The sequence below is a fragment of the Loxodonta africana genome, chromosome 24 (genome assembly GCF_030014295.1).
Source record: "Loxodonta africana isolate mLoxAfr1 chromosome 24, mLoxAfr1.hap2, whole genome shotgun sequence".
Lineage (NCBI taxonomy): Eukaryota > Metazoa > Chordata > Mammalia > Proboscidea > Elephantidae > Loxodonta > Loxodonta africana.
Window position 1 is genome coordinate 24,626,783 of NC_087365.1, and position 14,671 is coordinate 24,641,453.

Consider the following 14,671-nt stretch of genomic DNA (forward strand, 5'->3'; position numbering starts at 1 on the left):
AGGGTGGGTTTTAGAAGTCAATCCTTTATTTCCTCAGGCAACAGAATTGATCAAACCCAAGTCTCTAGATTTTGGGACTTTAAAATAGGAATAAGATTCATGACCTCAAGGAGTTTACAACCTAGTAGAAAAGTAATAAAGGGAGAGATTGAAAACCGGACGTGAATACATTCAACAGAGCTCAATCAAGCTATGATGAAAATTCGTCTATGCAAATTTATCCGCACAGATATTTGTCAAACCAACAAAGGAGGAACTAAGGAAAAGGGAAAAGGATGTTTGTAAGAAAAAGGAAATGCTTCCAAGATGAGCTGCGGACCACCTGATTCCATCCTGGAGTTAACTGTGGTTCAGGTGGGTGGGAGAGTGGCCAATAGAGACAAGTCTTCTAGAACAGAATGTCTTAAGCTTTATGTACACATAAATTATCTAGGAATCTTGGTAAAATGCAGATTCTGATTCAGTAGGTCTGGAGTAGTGCCTGAGATTTAGCATTTCTAATAAGCTCCCAGAGGAGGCCAATGCTGCTAGGCCAAGGACCACACTTTGAGTAGCAAAGCTCTAGGCTGAGGAGGCCTAAGTCTTTTAGCATAATTGGAAGGGATGAAGGTATCTTGGATCAGAGATGAAGACTAAGAAGTAGGGAGAATCAGCTAAAGAATATTAATCTGATTACAGAGAGCCATTGGGATACCAAAAAAAAAAAAAAGAAAAGGTGAATTAACTGGGGTAGGAGTGGAATCTAATCCATAGAGGCAGAGTGTGGAGAAAAAATTTCCCACTCACCATTATTATTATTATATTATTATTATCCCAAAACCAGTGCCGTCGAGTCGATTCCGACTCATAGCAACCCTATATTGTCACCGCCGTCATTTGCATTTAGGCCATGAAAGTGGAGAATGACTTGAACTAAGAAAAGGGATACCAGATACCAGTTGCCATTGAGTCAATTCTAAGTCATGGTGACCCTATATATGTCATAGTACTGTGCTCCATAGAGTTTTCAATAGCTGAGTTTTTTGAAGTAGATTGCCAGGCCTTTCTTCCAAGGTACCTCTGGTGGACTCGAATCTCCAACTTTTCTGTTAGCAGTTGAGCGTGTTAACTACTGGTACCACCCAGGGACTCTGGCAAAGGCGTAGTGTTCTGAAACTATACGTTTATAATGCAGTTTACGATAGGAACTGAGCATAGTGAACACAGAAAACACACCAATATATTTAGAAAGAGAGATGAAAGGAGAGGCAATCACGAGGCTACTTGGTTTGGCTGAGCCTGGCATACTGCAGAATCAGCACTGTTGTGAAAACACAAAGAAATGTCTGGCTGTTACAGGATTCTTAGGTCTCTGAAATCCTTAAAATTTCCAAGATGAGTTCTGATCTTCTACAGAAAGTATTTTGGCTGTTTGCCTTAAACAATGGGTCTCCACTTGGACACAATCCCACAATTTGAATCACGAATTGGCGTTGACTTGACAATGGTTTCTCTGAAATGCAATCTGGGGCCTAAGGACAGAATCACTGACTGTAACAGCAAGTTTTCATCAGACTGTGATGCCGTTTTCCTACAGCATCTTTCTCTAATAATCTCCATCCCTGTATCTTCTCTCCCCAAACCCAGCAAAATATGTCTCTAAAACCAACTAATAGCTGGTTCTTTCTATAGTAGGCTGGGTAATAAAATCATCTGGGAGATAGTTTCCATCTCTGATGGGTTTTGGTTGTCTAACCACACTGTCATTTAGTTCTCTCACCGTGAATCATAGGTCTGATGTTTGTATTAAATACATGAAAAGCACTTATTCTGATTTCAAGAAAGCAAGCTTAGTAATTAGTTAAATTGGGAGGGGCAAAATGGCCTTAGAATTCTAACTGCCATCACTTTCATAGTCCCTAAGGGTTTTTTTTTTTTTTTTTTCCCTTTAGGAAAATATTTTAATTATTTTATTTTTGCTATTTTAACAGTTTTATATACAGTCACATGAGTTGATTGTACGGTAATACATTCCAAATGGTTTGGACGGTTCCCATCCTCTCTCCATGCCCTTTGCATTTGCTCTTTTAGCAGGAAAATATGGTAAGGAACATGGCTATGACACCCACCTTTTTATGAAAAGAAGATGGATAGGTAGATAGAGAGATACGCAGACAAATACTGTGGAGTTGACACCTCCAACTCATGGTGACCTTATGTACAACAGAACTGTTAAAAAAAAATCAGAGCTCAAAGAAATGGAAACATAAAGTGTTTTCCGAGCAGTCATTCTATGCATATTAAGGAGACCATTCTGATTGCCAAAAAAAGCAAATGGCTTGAATTATGCTAGTTATAACGAACTATGTAACTATGTGACTACAATGACCAACCATTGGCTAATCTGATTGATTGATTGAGTCCCACACTCCTCCTTTTACTGAAATCAACTGATATCATGTCACAAGGTGATCTCTGGCCCTCTACCTACCTGCAGCCTTGATACCTGTTGAAATTAAAAAAGTAAACCTGACTTGAAACGAGAAAGAAAAGATTAGCAACTTCGGGCAGAAAAAAAAAAAAAGCCACTGGTGGGATTAATTTTGGGTCTGGAAGTTTTTTACAGTTAATATTTCGTTTTGTGGATAAGAAAAGCCTTAAAATCAAAGTAAGACATCTGTTATTAATTTCCCTCTTTGACATCACAAACCGTCAACTGTCCTGCATCTTCTTCATAATCACCCGTATGTTCGAACCCACCGTTGCAGCCACTGTGCCAATCCATCTCACAAGCCCCTCTCACCCTTGCTGGCCTTCTACTTTACCAAACACAGTATCCTCCAATGATTGATCCCTTTTGACCAAAGCGAGAGAGTCAACGTTCTGTTGTGATCCATAAGGTTTTCATTGGATGATTTTGGAAGTAGATCATCAGCCCTTTCCTCCTAGTCTGTTTTAGTTTGGAAGCTCTGCTGAAATCTGTCCACCATGGGTGACTCTGCTGTATTTGAAATACTGGTAGCATAGCTTCTAGCATCATAGCAACACGTAACACACCACAGTACAACAAACTGACAGATGGGTGGGGTTCCCTTTAACGCAGCAAAACTAGGATGATCAGGAGTTGGCTGTCCTGGAATTCAAACTCAGCCTTATCTGGGCCAGGCAGGAAACAGAAAACGTACAACTCGGACGGCGGTGGGGGGTGGGGTGGGGTGAGTAACAGGGAGTGGTGGGGGCCTGTGTTGGGATAAGGTGTGCATGTGTGCATTCAAAATTAAAAAAAAAAAAAAAAATCAGTGCATGGGCCATATGTCCATGGCTGTGGGTCAGTTATGTCATCTTACTAAATGTCAGAGCAGTACTCCTGCAGGGCAAGGTGGTGCAGGTAGGAGGGGGAGGCCACAGCAGTGGAGTCCACAGCAGCTGAATCTCTGCTTCTCCAAGAGGTCCACACAGTGCTGTCTTCCTACTGATGACCAAAATATTGACATCTAGAATGGACAAACCTACTTAATACTTTTCCCTCAAAATTTCACTTCTCTATATAAAAACCTTTATGCCTGCCATGTGCCAGGCTCTCTGTTGGGATATGAATATCAATAAGACATCGCCCCTGCTCTTGAGGACTGGATTATAATAGGGCAAAAGAGAGCTAAACAGATAAAAGCAACTAAATGTTAGCTTTCCCTGCATGCTGGGTGAGTGGCTGAAGAAAACTCTATTTGTTTTAGAGGCAAAACCACACAGGTATAGTTATGAGCCAGCAAGTCAGGAGTAGAACAGAGAGCAGAATCACGGTTTCTAATCTCCCCATCTAAATCACTCACATAATAAGTGTACCACGAATGCAAAGAACCCTGCCTTCCTGCTTCCAGTCCTAGCTTGCGGCTAGCTGCCAGCCTGGGTTTAGCTGCTGGGTTTCTTTGCCGGGTACGTGGCAGCAGTGCTATGGGAGTTTTTTTTTGTTCAGAGTTAAGGATCTGCTTGGAAAACAGCAGCTCATTCTGTAGGTAATTACCAACATTTTCACTAAGAGGATTGCCAGTCAGTTGCTGAGTAGTTTGAGCGGGAAAGGGAATTTCCTTTGGGAATTCATTTTAATTCAGAAAGCACAAGACTGGGCAGCATTTGGAAAGATGTGATAATATGAATAATACAGTAAAACCTGTGAAAGCCAGAATCTGTGTAAGGCAGAGAAGGAAAACAAAAATATTTTCCACTAAAATGAGCGATAGAAAAGTGGAAAACTGCACCCTGTCAAAGGCAGAATGATTGCAAGACCCGAAAAAACAAGGCGGTCTCATTGAGTTCCAGCTCTCCCTGGACATTTTGATTCTATGACACAGTCAAGAGCTTGGAAAAATGATACACTGAAAAAGCCAAGGCCAAATTGAAATTTGGTTTTAAAGGCTCACATTTGAAGAACCCAAATTGTTTTGGAAATCAGCGTTTTCCTTGGTTTCTCCATACAGTATTGACCTTTATATGAAAGAACAATCATTAGCAAAGATTAAACCATAACAACTTTGTGGAAGCTACACATTGTACATCCACGAAGGATAAGCAGTACCACTGAGCTCTGGTGGCACAGTGGTTAAGCATTCGGCTGCTGACCAAAAGGTTGGTGGTTTGAGCCCACCAGCTGATCTTCGGGAGAAAGATGTAGCAGTCTTCTTCAGTACGGATTATAGCCTTGGAAACCCTATGGGACACTTCTATTCTGCCTTATGGGGTGGTTATGAGTCGCAATCGACTCGACAGCAATGGGTTTATTTGTTTTTTTTAACTGTTATTTGGAAAACCATCTGTGTACTTATGCAGAGGGAATGAAAGTCATGGGTAGTATCTTTGAGAAGAAGAGAAATCAATGAGGTGAATAAATATACCGTGATGGTTAAGATTGTGTGTCAGCTTGGCTGGGCCATGATTCTCAGTGTTTTGGCAGTCGTATAATGTGATCACTTCCCTGTTGAGATTTGATATGTGATCACCCCCATGATGGGATCTGCTGTGAGTAGCTAGTCAGTTGAAAGGGAGTTTCCTCAGGCATGTGGCCTGCATCTGAATACAAGCGGACGTTCTAGCAAGGCTTGGGGGCTTTTGCTCATTCTGGATCATGCAGATCCTGTTCCTGTTCCTCTGATCACCAGTTCTTATGACTTGAGCTAGCAGCTTCCTTGCAGTCTTGCCTGCCCATCTTGGGATTCATTTTATCTTCACAGCCTGTGAACAAGACCCCTGCTCTCCAACCTACCAATCTTGAGTTCTCCAGCCCCTGCGGCTCCATGAATCAGTGGAAGCCTGATCCATGGACTTAGGACCTTCCAGCGTCTACAACCATGTGAGCCATTTCCTTGATATAAATCTCTCTCTATACATATATTTATATGCTTTATTGGTTTTGATTCTCTAGAGAACCCAGCCTAAGACACATACCAAATTGTTAGCTTTGAGTCTTAAAAAAATTCAGACAGTAGGGTAATTATGGAATATCTGAGAATAATCACAATATCTGCATGGATTGGTCACAAAATAAGTAGAAAAGATCAGTCTTGTATGCAATGCAAGACATAATAAATATTTCTGAGAGAAGAATGAGCACAAAACAAAGATAATAACAACTAAAACTGCCAAGGTAAAATGTGCTATTAACTAAAAAATGGTGGAAGAGTCACTTCTTTGTGGCAAAATGTAGATTTGCAAAATAATGCCACAAAAGGAAACTCACAATGGTAGAAGGTACATTTGGTTACCAAAAATTGATATCCACATAAAGCAATTCTTTATGGTAAAATGCATATGAAAAAATCAATTCTAATTGAAAATTTCAGTGAAATAAAAATGAAACAAATTAGCAACAGCTTAAATATACTTTCTAGAAAAATTGATTAAGAAATTAAATTGGTGCAATGGAGTTTTTCCAAGAAAATAAAATCTTGAATAAAATTCATCAATATATTTTATTTTTATAGTTCATTTTATTTACACTTTTTGTACACTTTTGCTTGAAAACTGCTGGATAGTATTTTAGATGATACCATGTTCACCCTGTTCTGATTGGAAAATTGAAGTTAAATATAGACAATACATTCCTTCCTCCTGCCACTTGTGAAATATTGTAACTTTTCAAAAGAATGGTCAATGAGGTTAATTTACATCTCACCTCAGCAGAACATATACCAATTCAACAATTTCTGCATGTATAATTCAGTGACATTGATTACATTCTTTGAGTTGTGCAACCATTCACACCCTTCGTTTGAGTTTTTCCTCCCCCATTAACATAAACCCCTAAGATTCCTAATTTTCTGAGCTGCTGTTCTCAATTTGATCCCATACAGACAGATCTTTAAAGAACACAATACTTGGCAGCAAAAATTTGACCACAGACTTACATTAAAAATGTCAGATAGAGAAGGGTAAGATTCGAGTTCATGTCTGGCCAGAGTAGAACTGCCCCAGGGGGTTTGCAAGGAGTGGCTGGTGGATTCAAACTGCCAGCCTTTTGGTTAGCACCCAAATGTTAAACCATCATACCTCCAGGGCTCCTTATTATTATTGCCACTTCTAAAAACTGTATAAAATTTGATCTGATTTCGGACAAGTAACATATTTTATTATTTAATTAAATAAGATAATGAATGTTAAATTTCCCTTCTGGAAACAATGAGCTGAGATGTAAATTAATCTTATTACCCATTCTTTTGAAAAGTTAACAATATTCCACAGAAGTGGCAGGAGGAAGGAATGTATTGTCTATATTTAACTTCAATTTCCCAATCAGAACAGGGCAAACATGGTATCATCTAAAATATTATCTAGGAGCTTTCAAGCAAAAGTATACAAGATGGGATCATCTCCAGTGGTCCCTCTTTCCCCTGTGTGGGTCCAGGGTTTCTCTGCTCTCATAATGTTTCCAATCATCTAATGCTACTGGCAGGAGCCCTGGTAGTACAGTGCTTAAAGAGCTTGGCTGCTGACCAGGAGGTCGGCAGTTCAAATCCACCAAGGTTTCCTCCTTGGAAACCCTACGGGGCAGTTCTACTCTGTCCAACAGGGTCTCTATGAATCAGAATCAACTCAACAGCAATGAGTTAATGCTACTGGCAGGGTGATCACTGATAGTTCAGCGGTAGCATTCTCACCTTCCATGTAAGAGACCCTGTTCAATTCCCAATCAATGCATACACCTTAAGCGTAGCCACTACTCCTGTCAGCGGAGGCTTTCGTGTTGCTGTGATGCTGCACAGGTTTTTGCAGAGCTTCCACACTAAACAGACAAGGAAGGAATGGCCTGGGGATCTACTTCTGAAAATCAGTCAGTGAAAACCCTATGGATCACAACAATTTGATGCCATTGTGCACGGGGTTGCTATGAGTTAGGGGATGGAACAGCTGACAGCAACAATGCTACTGTCTAGTTTCATATCTTCTAGAAATTCCCCGGTTTCTAGCCCATTGGTGGCACTTTTTGAATATGTATAATTATTCTGTCATTTCAATATGATTTAGGGAAGGAGGACCATAGATTAGGTCCATTTACTTGAATTATAAACGCTAGGCAAATCATTGCTCGAATAAGTGGTGGTTACAGGACAATAAAGATCTATTATAAGCATTTAAAGGAAGCAAACTATTATGGTAGAAATTCTTCACCGAAGTATGACTACCAGCAGAGGAATGAAATCAACAACAGCAGATTTAACAGATAATGGTGGATACTTACAAGGAAATCTAAATTCTTTAAGGAATTTGGGGTTAAAATGAGTGCCATCAATAAAACCATTGCATCCTGTGCCTACAACAGAACAGACGCTTAACTATTTATTAATTGCGTGGATGGCATTGTCAGGGATGCCCTAGAATGTATACCAAGCTCAAATATCAAATGTGAACAACCCGATTTATAAGACTAGAAGCTCTGTCTAAAGCTAGAGCCCATCTAATCCTGTTCAATAGGCCAATTTGAACCCATTTGCAACGAGAGCAATTATTCTAAGGGTACTTCAACACCCTGAAGGTTTTTTTTTTTTTTAGTTTTTAAAAAATTTTCATCATTTCATCTGCCTTAGATGAAGCTTTTGATAACATAATTTTATTAGAAGTCAACCAGAAATACCTGGTGCTGGGAAGGTAACAATTAAGTCAGGTAAGTGGTAAATGTTAAGTTTCTCAGGTCCATGAAAGAACAATCTGCATTTTGGGGAGGCAGAGATAGGACCCACTTTTCAGAAAATAAAGAAGGGACTTTAACTTCTGCAGAAGAGTCTTTTTCCTCTAATCCTATTCCTTCAAACTTAAAGTGGCATACATATCACCTGGGGATCTTGTTAAATGCATTTTGATTGGGCAGGTCTAGGATGGGCTGAGATTCTGCATTTTCAGCTAGCTCCCAGGGGAAGCCGCTGGCCTGCAGACCATACTTTGAGTGGCAAAGCTTATAACCTCTCCACCGTCTTCGGTCACCCAATTCTGGTTTTAAACTTTAAAGACTGGTCTAAGGGTGCTTGCTAGTTTTGTAACGGAAGAATGTTTCCTAAAATTTCCGCTGCCCCAAAACCAAGCCCGTTGCTTCGAGTCGGTTCCGACTCATAATGACTCTATAGGACAGAGCAGACTACCCCATAATTTCCAAGGAGCGGCGAGTGAATTCCAACCGCTGACCTTTTGGTTAGTAGCCAAACCCTTAACCAGTGTGCCACCAAAACCAAACCAACCCGTTGTCGTGGAGTCGATGCAAACTCATAGCGACCCTATGGGACAGAGTAGACCTGCCGTATAGTGGTGGATTCGAACTGCTAACCTTTTGGTTAGCAGCCAAACTCAACCACTGCGCCACCAGGGCTCCAAAATTTCCCAAAGTCCTGCTCATTTCCCTGGTTTTCAAGCGTGAAAAACGGCAATTCAGGATCGCAGCTCCCGCCTCCACACGTGGCTGTCCCTCAGGCGACTGTGGAGACCAAGGTCTGCTTCTACGACCCCGGCCAGGCGTCCTCCGCGCGGGCGCCGCTGACAGCTCCAGCCGGCTCCTCCAGACAGCGGGAGGCAGGATGCTGCAGACGCCCCGCCGCGCCTCCGGCCTTTCCAGGAACGCGCGGGCCCGCCCTCCCCACGCGCGGCCGCCGATTGGCCGGCACCGCGCCGGGCGTGACGTCGGCCCCGCCCCTCCCGCCCGTCGGCTCCGCCCCTCCCGCCCGTCGGCCCCGCCCCTCCCGCCCGTCGGCCCCGCCCCGCCGGGTGGCCTGGCGGTTTGGTCTGGAGCAGCTGAAACCGGTTTTGAGCGGAGCCGCTTCCTGTCGCTCGGCGCCGCCGCGGGCCGCCTGGGGGAGCGCTGGCGAGGCGGGACGGCGGGCGCCGGTACCTCGGCCCCTCGGCTCGCAGCCCTCGCTGTCGGGCACTGCGGCGGCGCGGAGGCGCGGACCCGCGGACCCGCGGACCCGCGGAGCCGGCAGGTGAGCGGCGGGAGGGCGGGCTGCGGCTCACGTGGCGACCGGCTGTCAGGGCGGCCCGGGCGTGCGGGCGGGCGCAGCGGGCGGGCGCAGCGGGCGGGCGCAGCGGGCGTGCGGGCGGGCGCAGCGGGCGCTGGGGGCGAGCGGCGGCGGATCAGCTGCCCGGCAGGGGCCGCCCGCGGGGACACCGCGGCCTAGACGTTCGCCCGGCAGCCGCTGGGGAGCACGTCCTCGGCTCATTGTTTGCCGCCAGGGCTCCGCGGCACCGCCTGGCGCGCGGTTATCTGTAAACAGGGGAAATACTTCAGGCAGATAGGCATGGAGGACGGGACCACCACGGGCATATCAGGAGCAAGAAGCACAGAAACCAAGAAGGCAGGGAGACCCCTCCGGGTGCCCCGTCCCCAGAGCATTGCGCTCGCCCACTTCCTCTACCTCGAGTTATCCCTGAGGAAGTCACAGCGCTTTGACAGCTGCTGGTTTTCTGACATTGCCTAAGCGCGTCGTCTAGAACATGCTTGTGTAACTAAGTTACTGCAAGAAACCCAAGTGCTCACTGTTTTAGGGAAAGGTTCCGGTGCCCTCGATACAATTCTCAGACAGCTGCCCCCTTCTCTCCGAAGTCCTACTTTTTCTGAAGCTCTTCACAGTGCTCTGAGGACCTCTGGGACAAAGACTCGGAGGCGACATCAGTCCCTTCCTTTTACCCCGTTGCCCAGCTCTAAAGGAAGCCAACCCCAGTCGTGAATTGTGGAATTCATTGACCTTGAAGCAGGCTTTAAGTCTGATGGAGCAGCAGCAGCAGCATAGAGGAACTGAGAGAACCTAGCAGGCTAATCGGACTTGAGGATGTTTTGTTCAAACTCTTCTCTCTCCCAACTCCCAGTTTCCTGCCCAGCTTCTGCCCACTCTTCTATCCTTTCATGTTTCTCCATCTTGCAACATGTGTGACAATTTTGAGTGTGCCAAGAAGTAAATACAAGCTAGCAGCCTTGTTTCCACCTCGTCACATTCCTGATACAAATCACACAAAATGAAGCCAACTGAGGTGAAATTACATGTAGTTGAATTGGTTCTTGACTTAAATAATGAGAACCAATATTCTAGACAAAATTTGAATCAGCAGAGGTTGGATTCAGGGTAATAATGACCACAAAGAAATCTCACGGCGGCAGAGGACAGTGAAATTTTATATGTACAAAATGTAGGTTGATGAATCAGATCTTTGTGTATAACTTAAAGAAAAAAACTGATCCCTGTGAACATAATAGCAAACTAAAAATGGGATGGAAAACATTTGGAAACAGTCTTGCTGCGTTGTGTGGAAAGTTGATGAAAGAATTAAGTTGGCGTAGCGAAATCTACTGTAGAAAGGCTGTCTCACTAAAAAATGCATTGATGTTTGCTTACAATTTGGTTAAAATATACCAGAACTGTTTATTGCTAGTTACCCTGTTGTCGATTCGGTCTCATGGCGACCCCATTGGTGCAGAGTCGTTTTCAAGGCTCTGACCTTTCAGAAGCAGATGGCCAGGCTTGTCTTCTGTGGTGCCTCTGAGTGGGTTCTAACCACCAGCCTTTTGGCTAGTGTGTGCCACCTAGGGTCCTGGGGTCAGAATAATGGGGCCATAATTAACCTTTACCAAGATGAGAAGAAAATCAACTCTGGGAAATGTAGGCATCTCATATATTCCTTTTTGATAGTTGGCTGTGAGGATCAAATCTCTGGGGCTCTAGGAAATACTAAGGAGAATTGGAAACAGCTTTTTTCTTTGAAAAATTTTGAAGGAAAACTGAGAGCTGTTTTCTTTGGTCAAAAAAAAAATTGCTTTAGCTAAAAATATCTACTGACTTCAATTGAGCTCTTTACTAAATGTTCCTGTACCCTTGGTTTGCTTAAATCTCCCTTTCTTCCCCCAAGCTGGTAAACCAGTAAGGCCATGTGCTGGCAAAGTTTTTTGTTTTTTGACAAAAATAATAGAGTGAAAATTATTTTGCTAGGTAGTATAAACTGTGAAGTATTTTTTAATGTAAATTATAATGTCATTTTTTGGTAGTTGCTTGAGTCTCTTTAAAATAGTGTTAAATGATACTCAGTCTCCAGTGAGAATGCTGCTTAATCTTTATCTTCAAGAAGCACAAAATGGAGGTTACATAAAATAAAACCAAAAACCTCTCTCAAGAAGTGTAGTCTATACTTGAGGTAATAGGTGAGTTGTTTAAACTATGTGTGCAGTCAGCTTGGGCACATAAATATTCTTATTTTACGTATATCTGGAAGACCTCCCCACTCCAGGTTGTCATGCTTTTTGCTCGTTTGGCAGAGGGGAAAATGTAGGGGTTGTGTAAATTTTGTGTCACAAAACAGAGTAGGATTTTACTTTGTCACTACTGTTTTGGTGGTAGCTTGGTGCCAAAATCGTATGCTTCAATCCTGCACCAGAATTTTGGCCTCGGTCCATGATCCAGTAAACTGCCATGAGAACAGCACCCCTCCCCCAGACTTATATTTGGAATGGTATTAAGTTTTGGGGGCTGAAAATTAAACCAGATTATTTGGGTTTTGGCAGTCCAAGTGGAAGATGATGCCTTGTTGAATTTTGGGGATATGTTTTGGGGTGTTTTTGTGTTTGCCTATACAGCTTTGCATAGTATGTTTACTGCAGCTTTTTACAGCCAAGTGACTGCAGCCACTTTGATAAACAACCTTAAGAATGAAAGGCTCAGTTTTAGTTGATTTCGTTGCAATTAGATTAAGTTTAGGTAAGTTTCCCATTTGTCTTAATGCAGTAGAAATCTAGAGACAGTTTTGTACCGGCTGATGATTTTAGTACATAGGAATAATTACGCCTGATTTCCCTAAAAATTGATTAAAATAGTTATTTTAAATTGATCAACAAATAGTTGAGTACCAACTACGTAATTCTGTGGGTGAGGTAGTTGAGAACTACAGCAGTAGACCCTGGGTTAAAGAACAGGTTATAGGTTGAGACTGGTTATTTAGCAGTTTTGCTGGATAATGGTGCTTTTTGCTGTCTTGTAAAATTAACTCAGCAACTTCAAAGTCAAGCTTTTTTTTTTGCTAGCCTTAAGATTTTTTTCTTGATGTGATGTAGATATTTGAAATTAAATGGAAGATTGCAGTGCTTCTGTGAACCATTTTGTCTATTAGAAAAGGAAACATTTGTACTCTTGTTCTCAAATTATCAGACGCCATGTTAAAAGAGAACTACTAAGATATTCAGATAACTATAGGTCAGTGAAGGGAGTAGCAGGCTAGAGCTATTTTTGGATTTAGATAAGAGCACTGGGGGTACCGTGGTTAAGAACTCAGCTGCTAACCAAAAGGTCAGCAGTTCAAATCTACCAGCTGCTCCTTGGAATTCTATGGGGCAGTTCTACTCTGTCCTGTAAAGTCACTGTGACTCAGAATCGACTTGATGGCAGCGGGTTTTTTGGTTTGCACTGCTGGATGTGCTAGATGTATGTGCTTTAAATGTTACTGCTAGGTGCGGTCAAGTCAGTTCTGACTCTAGGTGACCCTGTGTACAACAGATTGCAACACTGCCCAGTTCTGCACCATCCTCACAATCATCATATTTGAGCCCAATGCAATACGTTGTTTGATTTCTTGGCTGCTGCTTCCATGGCTGTTGATTGTGGATCCAAGTAAAATGAAATCCTTGACAACTTCAATCTTTTCTCCATTTATCATGATTTTGCTTGTTGATCCCGTTGTGAGGATTTTTGTTTTCTTTATGTTGAGGTGTAATCCATACTGAAGGCTGTGGTCTTTGATCTTCATCAGTAAGTGCTTCAAGTCCTCTTCACTTTCAGCAAGCAAGATTTTGTCATCTGCAGATTGTTAGTCTCCTTCCAATGCTGATGCCTTGCTCTTCTTCGCATAGTCCAGCTTCTCAGATTATTTGCTCAGCATATAGATTGAATAGATATGGTGAAAGGATAGAATCCTGATGCACACATTTCCTGATTTTAAGCCATGCAGTATCACCTTGTTCTGCTCCAATGACTGCCTCTTGGTCCATGTACAGGTTCCTCATGAGCACAATTAAGTGTTCTGGAATTCCCAGTCTTCACAATGTTATCCACAATTTGTTATGATTCACACAGTCCTATGCCTTTGCATAGTCAGTAAAACACAGGTAAACATCTTTTCTGGCATTCTTTGCCTTCACTCAAAATCCATCTGACATCAACAGTGATATCCCTTGTTCTGAATCCTCTTCTGAATTCGGCTTGACTTTGTGGCAGTTCCCTGTCCACGTACTGTTGCAATCATTTTTGAATTGTCTTCAGCAAAATTTTGCTTGCATATGATATTAATGCTATTGTTCAGTGGTTTCCACATTCTGTTGGACCACCTTTCTTTGGAATGGGCACAAAGATGGATCTCTTCCAGTCAGTTGGCCATAGACAGTGTCTTTTACAGCATTGCACCCATTTGTTGAAACCTCTCCGTTGGCATTCCATCAGTTCCTGGAGCCTTGTTTTTCACCAGTGTCCTCAGTGTAGCTTGGACTTCTTCCTTCAGCGCCATTGGTTCTTGATCACATGTTACCTCCTGAAATGGTTGAACGTCTGCCAATTCTAGATCGTGATTACTCTTAGACACAGAAAGTAGATTAAAGTGTCTTGGAAATTAGTTTGATCAAGGACTGGATTCTCTCCAGCACATGGTCTTGGGTTTTCTAACTGAAATGGTACAAGTAAACATGAAACTGTGTTAAGGGATGGCCTTGTTTAATGTATATTTAACATTTACATTTTATTGATGTAAATGTGTTGATGCATAATTTATAGCTAATGTTGCACTCGGACCCAGTGGCTGGCACTGTGCCAGGTTACATTTCTCTTGATCCTCACAGCAGTTCCCTCCGTCCCCTTGGGGGTCGCTATCGTAGATCAAAGTGGCTCAGCCTCACCACTATTGACAGTTAGAGCTGAATTATTATTTGTGGAGGGCTTCCTGTGCATCGTAGGGTGTTATGCAGCATCCCTGGCCTCTACCCACTAGATGCCAGTAGCATTACCCCCAGTGTGTGACAACCAAAAATGTCTCCAGACTTACCAGTCATCCCCTGAAGGGGGGAGGTTGGGAGTTGCCTCCAGTTGAGAACCACTGCTGTTGGTTGATCTGTCTCCCTTGGCTAGGACTTGTGGTTAACTGTGAGTAGCAGTGTTCATTAAAGGGCCATCGGAGAGTTCTGCATGTGTTAGGG

The 14,671-nt window shown here is 43.0% G+C and overlaps 1 protein-coding gene across 2 annotated transcripts in view; it reads left to right on the forward strand.

Moving 5' to 3' along the window:
• Positions 1-9,330: 9,330 nt before the first annotated feature.
• GPCPD1 (glycerophosphocholine phosphodiesterase 1) overlaps positions 9,331-14,671 on the forward strand; it is a 59,327-nt gene continuing 53,986 nt past the window's right edge. For both annotated transcript variants that reach the window (XM_064275802.1, XM_064275803.1), the window contains exon 1: positions 9,331-9,434. The gene's annotated coding sequence lies outside the window, so the exon portion shown is untranslated. The remainder of the gene's footprint in view (positions 9,435-14,671) is intronic.